The 6832-nt window shown below is 40.4% G+C and overlaps 1 protein-coding gene across 3 annotated transcripts in view; it reads right to left on the bottom strand.

The window, feature by feature from the left end:
* The window catches only part of Stat92E (Signal transducer and transcription activator Stat92E), a 22611-nt gene extending 16718 nt beyond the window's left edge, over positions 1-5893 (bottom strand). Inside the window, exons 1-2 of one of the 3 annotated variants that reach the window (XM_011499019.1) lie at positions 5714-5893; positions 93-321 (exon numbers count right to left, since the gene is read on the bottom strand). The gene's annotated coding sequence lies outside the window, so the exon portion shown is untranslated. Of the gene's footprint in view, positions 1-92; positions 366-5713 lie in introns of those variants that run through there. The other 2 variants (XM_011499020.1, XM_011499018.1) reach the window with 2 other exon arrangements.
* Between the last annotated feature and the right edge of the window lie 939 nt (positions 5894-6832).

Below are 6832 nucleotides of genomic sequence, written 5' to 3'. Positions count from 1 at the left end.
GGGGGGGGGGGGGGAGAAAGAGAGTAAAGGGGCGACGATGCGGACAAAAGAGGAGGAGGACGTAGGTAAGGTAGGTATGTAATAAGACTCACCTCTCTCGCTGGCTCCTTCGGTCGAGGCTCGGGTGATAGGCGACGGCGACGGCGCCGAGCCCCGCGTCTCCTCGGTCCCTCCTATGCCGCGGCGCTCGTGTTCCCCGTGGAGCCGCGTATCCTCGTGCCGTGTGAAGGCACGCGCGCGCCCGCGCGATCGATATCGATCGCCACTCTCGGGGGGCCCCACGGACGCCTTCTGTCTTCTGGTCGCCCGACGGTGGGAGTGCTGGCGAAGGAGGGCGAGACAGAGAACGAGTGTGTGTTTGTTTGTGCGTGCGTGTAAGAGAGAGAGAGAGAGAGAGAGAGAGAGAGAGTGAGAGAGAGTGAGTGAGTGAGTGAGTGAGCAAGTGAGTTAGATTGAGCGAGCGTGCGAGCGAGAGAGGGAGAAGAAGAGGAGGAAAACCGGCAAAGAGTGAAACGCGCGCGCGCGGTGGTGGTGCGTCCGCATGCGAGGATCTCGCAGGCATCGACTGGGGGCCACTGGTGGTGCCGCCGCCGCCTCGGTCTCGCTCGCTCTTGCCTCTCGGGCTGACTCGGCAGCGGCGGCGGCGCGGGCGGACGGCGGCCCTCGGGTGCCACAAGTGCTCGTGGCCGGGGCGCGCGGCGGGACGAAGCTCCGATTCCCGGAATCCCGCGCCGTAAACGGCGGGCGGCCACCGGGAGGGGCGGCCCGGGCGCACCACGTGACCAGCGCCGGCCCGACAGGCCACTTCCACAACGGCGTGGCTCGAGCGACCGGGCAGGATGGGGAAGGAGGAGCGGGCGAATGGGAGGGAGGGATTACAACCGCGGCCGGAGGAACGGGAACGTGGTGCGCTCTATCCACCCCACGTAGCTCGGGCGCTTGTTTACTCGACGGCGGCACCCGGCTCTACACGTGCGACACCGTCCCCGCTGCCGTCACCGCCACCGCCACCAACGCTGCCACCACCTCTACCACCGCCACTACTACCACCACTACTACCACTACTACTACTACCACCACCACCACCACCACCGCCGATTGTTTCTCACGAGGAAGAGGCGGTGCAAGCTCGGCGCTACAACTGCGATGATGCCTTTGAACACGACTCCCTGGGACTCGCTTCGTGACCCCCGGTGGTCTCCCACCAGCCCGGGGTGGCCATTCATAAAAACGCGCCTCACATCGCACAGCAGCGTATGCACAATTAAGGACGCGTCCGGATTGCAATTGATATTGCCGACGAGGTGCCCGACGATCGCTTTCGCTTTCCTTCTTCTTCTTCTTCTTAACCTGAACAGCCTCGACGGCTCCACGTCCCGCGCAACTGACGAAACTTGTTTATGGCGCGATTTTTATGAGCCGCATTTTCCTCCTCTAAGAACTCTCGTTCTTAATTTACGCGTGAATACTTGCATGAATTGGCTAATTTCCCCTCCGCAGCCCTCGTCAAATATTATTAACCTTGTTGGCTTCTCCTTGCTCGTCCGATAGTTCCGCAGCGACAAACGTTATCCTGAGAGGAGGACGACCGTACGTATGTATGGCCACGCTTGCCACGCTTGCCACACCGTTGCCCAGAAAATAAATTAACAATCCCCATTAGGAACGCTCTAAGCCTCCAATAAAATCTCAATTTCCTCGACAACGCGTTATAATTTCTCGTCATAATTCCCGTATCTTCACCGCTCGAAGGTATTGGCTCGCGGCTATTGGCATTTCGGTTAAAATTCACTCTACGGCTACTGCCGATTTTTCAATATTATTCTACCTTTTTATCTCCGAGGAAATTACCATTTTTCTAAGTTTATTTAGAGACGGGAAAGTACTGTGACAAAAACATCCTCTACATTTTATAAATTACAACGTGATACAGCTAACTAATGGAACTGCCGGATAATTTAGTATGCTAATAAAAAATTCCAATTTATATTCAATCTTATTGCTTCGGTGGATCGGTCAATTATACATATTTTGAAGGCGGCAATATATTTTAAGAAATTTAAATAAATGAAAACAGTTAACCTTCAAGTACAGGCGTATGTTTACCAACGTAAGCGCACTACTAGATCCATGAAAATAAACCGATTTTTCAATTGTTATGTTCTCGGATTGTCTTTGTTGCTCGTCGTATGTAACAGAATTTTTTTAAGACAATCAAAAATAGAAATTACTATTGTTTTTACATAATAAGCTCACAAAAAGAATATTATCGTGAATTAGCATGAAAAATTTGAGTCGAAATAAGCATTTACTCGGTACATTTCAAATAAATATTACATGAATTTAGTGTACTTTGCTAGTAGTACATTAGTGATTTTTTTTCTTCTTCTTCTCTTCTCCTATCGCTCTATCTCTTTCTTCATCTCTATCTCTATCTCTCTCTATCTATCTATCTCACTCACTCACTCACTCACTCACTCTCTCACTCTTTGTCGCTCTCCCTCTCCTTAATAGAATATTGTGTCAAATGCTTGTAATAAACACAATGGAACCAAATTGATATCCACAATGGTATTTTGGGGCAGAAGCGCGCGGGGGAGGTGGAGGGAGGGGTAGGGGGAGTCAATGTCGTAAAACGTATCGTTAATACATCAGTCATGCTGAGAAATGACGGGCAATTACATTACTTGCTAACTACTTGTTTTGCCAAAAGTATTTTCTAAATTTTTCACTTCTTCGGCTAATTAACCATCGACATAAATTTATATCGGTGATGAGGCGATACGGTACAAGCCACCTTATTACCAAATTAACGATAAAAGATAAAAAAAAGGTAATGGTAAACTTTTATTTTATTTTTTTAAAACTAATGATAGATTTAATAAAAATATTATTTATCATGTTATGTAAATGTTCAATAGAAATTCATCCCAATTATAGATAACTGACCAATAATTGATAATAATTTATAAAATTTATTACAAAAGTTGTTTATCTTCAAAATAATTTTTATGATCTTACGAATGATAATAACATTCTTGCCCCGAGTATTACAGTACACATTGGTCAATATGTTAATTATTTTTAAATGAAAGAAACCATATTGAAAAGCTTTAAAAACTGTTTAGAAATACCTCCCTATCAAATGTGTATGAATGTATATTTATATAAATAAACGGCTGCTGCTATATTATTAACAAATATTTCACATTAAAAAATCATCAAAGTAGTAGTTTCTATTACATATTAAAAATAATTAATAAACAATCATTATATAATACGAAGTCTCGTGTACGTGTAATTCATGAAAAATTCATTTCTTATGATTGCTTTTGATCATTAAAATTCGAGATAATCGACAATATTTTTTTATTTAAACATGCTTACAGTTTAAAAAAAATTTAAGTTGTCTAACGGAAATATATAGATTGTAATCTTATACATTAAAAAAAAAGACAGGAGAATATTTGTTTCTTTTTTTCAATATCAATTACTATTTCCATAATTATATGTATTTCATTACTCGTTTCTTTTACAATATCATTAATAATCAACAAAAATCTTTGTCGATCGGCGAATTCCACTCACTAATTAAATAATTAAATAATCTTAGAGATTAATCGATTATGTACTAGTAATATTAAGAAACACCTATGAATAGTTTATGTTCAATATTATTAACGTATCTATCTAAACGATATTTAAAGAATATCGTAAGGATTATTCAACTAAAACGAGAATGCTTTTATATTCTACTATAATTGGAAATAAAAGCTAAACAATATCATTAATATTAATTAATTTAATTTGATAAATTTAATGAAAATAATATATATTTTTCAATAAACATTATAAAAATTAAGCGATATATACTTTCTCTACTTTACTGACTTCTATATATATATATATAATGATCGTTACATTCTATCGCGGAATTAAATTATAAAATATAAATTAAATAATAAAAATAATAAAATTAATCGTATGGTTAAGTATATGTGCAATTTTTCAAACAAAACTAACAAATTTAGAGGTATAAATAGTAAAACAAACTAATCAATTCAAAATTTTATAATATAAATATTTATTTAAATTATACGAAATTTATAGAGAAGAAAAATAATAATCAATTCTTTTACTTACTCCCTGTCTAATAAAATAATAAATTTATTTCTATCTTTTAAAGAAAAACATAAAGCAAGCATGCAGATTCGAAATCGATAAAAATTATTTAATTGATGCTAAAACTGTATGTAACTATCAATAAAATTGAAATATTCATGCAGATAAATGAATATAAAATGTTACGAATAAATAAATTAGAAAATTATCAGCAGATTTAACAAACTCTCGGCTACCCTTATCATTTGTACAATAATTACGTCTCGGTACGTATTAACAAATCATTCGTTTTATATAAATATCTTCTTTTAATATTGATGACTGCGCCTCAACAAAATTTTATCGCCTTTAAATTTCGTTCACGAGTGTATTTAGAAGTGTACGTACATAGGAATTAAGATTAATTATGGAAAATCTTTGTCGTAGTAAGAGATATGACTTAAGTACTCTCTATAATTTCCTTCATATACGTATATTATGTAAAAAAATTTAAGATACCTCGTATTTAAGAATTCAATAATTTATATTAAATATAGATGATGTAGTTTGAATTCAATTTGACTTATCGATCCATGTTCTCGCATGGAAAACAATGAAAAACGCTTGCGACCATTCACATACAAACAATAAAAATTTAATTTAAAATTGTTAGTAATTTATTTCAAACATTAATTATTATATTGATCAATAAACAAGTATATAATAGCATTAATAGCATTTGACGTTGAAAAAAAATAAAAATAAATAAATAAATAAATAAAACACAGCTAAGAGACGAGAGAAATTTCGAAGGTCTAAAATAAAAGAAACTAGAATGGAAATATTATGCAAAATGGTACCATTTGATACGACATAATAAGAAATGTATAGTCAGTTACGTTGCAAATAACTGTCGAAACAGTAAAAAATTTGATAAACACAATCATATTTTTATATTATGTTTCGTTTATTCAATAATTAGTTTCTAATTTGACCAAAAAAAAAAAAAAAATTCATTTATAATTCATGCTTTTGAAATTTTTTCCGTACTACCTTACGTACAATTCGCGTTCAAAGTATTTCCTCGACAAAAAAAAAAAAAAAACTAAATTATACTTTTTAATGCCATATATTTACTTACTTGCCTTAATAAAAAAAATAATAACAATAATAATAATAAAGCATTTTTCAATATGGAATACCGGTTATAATTATTCGAGGATTACGATTAGTCTCGATCGTCATAAGTTTTGAATTTATCTGTTTAGATTATACGTTTACACAAGTGCAATGAAAATTGACGCATCGACCTTTATATGGGCATTTTCTTCATTTTCATCGAGTTTAGAAATGAAGAATGAAGAATAAAGCATTGACTGCTCGTCCATCCATTAAATCATGAATCAATATACGCGCGAGCAGAATTTGAATATGCACGGCTTACACGAGAATTACATCGTTCGCCTTTCAATGTAAGGGCGCAGCAGCTTTTTTTGGCAAAACATTTGAACTCTATTATGACTTATTACAAAACGCTTGCTTAATTCCTAAATTCTAGGATAATAACAACGAGACTTGTTGTTCGCCATAATTTATTATTTTCTATACCCACCAAGTAAATAAAGTTCCTCGGCACCACTTTCAGCGCCTCTGTGAATTTTCCAACCCACTCGACAGCATCGAACACCACGAACATCACACTCGGGCGATTTTCCGGTAAGCAGTGCTGCTTAAATTATTCTAAACGTCCGTATGTACACATCGCGATCGCACTTGACTTCCAATCGGTTTTGATCCGGGCAAATACTATCGTTTATTACGAATCGATACACCGGCCGAGCAGCAGCAGCAGCAGTAGCAGCAGCAATCGTGTCAGCAACAACAACAGCAACAGAAGCAGAAGCAGCAGCGAAAGCGCATAACAAACAGAGTCGTTCGTCTTCCTCCCTTTCCTCCTCGACGTCCTCCTACTCTTCCTCCTTAGCCGCCGTTGCCGCCACCGCCGCCACCGCTGCCACCGCCGCCGCTGCCACCGCCACCACCGCCACAGGTCACCTCCCCCGTCGTCGTCGTCGTCCTCGTCGTCGTCGTCGTCGTCGTCGTCATCGTCGTCACCGGCGTCATCGGCGTCGCCGCCACCGCCGCCGCCGTCACCTTCGCCGCTGCCGTCGCTTCCTCAGAACGCAAGCACTTTTGCGTCGGTCATAGACGCCGTTGCGGATTAAGCTTTAAAGGAGCAGCGACTCGTGCGCATGCGCGATATAGCCGATGCGCCGGGAGAGGCTCCGAATGCGAGAGCGGGAGAGCCGACCGGGAAAGAGAGCGAGAAGCAAAATAGTTTTCAAGGAATGGCAATTATCCCTCCGCGCTTGAGCACGCAGCGTTAAATAGACGTGCGGGGTTGTCCGGGGAAAGAAAAAAGCACGTAAATGTGGCTTGGAAAGTGATTTCCGAGAGAGCGGCGTCGTCGTCGTTGTCGTCGTTGTCGTTGTCGTTGTCGTCGTCGTCGTCGTCGTCGTCGTCGGTGGAGGCGGCGGCGACGGCGCCTGCAGAGCAACGATTTTGCCGATTGTCAGGTTTTCGCCTCTGCGATTGAATTCAATGTAATTGGCAATAATGAGCGAGGTCTCGCCGATTGATTGACAATTAGCTCGTATCTCTCCGCGAGCTCAGCCACCATTGCCTCCACTTTCGCCCTCCCCCCCCCCCCCCCCCCCCCCCCCCCAACTAC

Source organism: Ceratosolen solmsi, unplaced genomic scaffold, assembly GCF_000503995.2.
Source record: "Ceratosolen solmsi marchali unplaced genomic scaffold, CerSol_1.0 scaffold2, whole genome shotgun sequence".
NCBI classification, from domain to species: Eukaryota; Metazoa; Arthropoda; class Insecta; order Hymenoptera; family Agaonidae; genus Ceratosolen; species Ceratosolen solmsi.
This window is presented reverse-complemented; position numbering and strand designations above follow the sequence as displayed.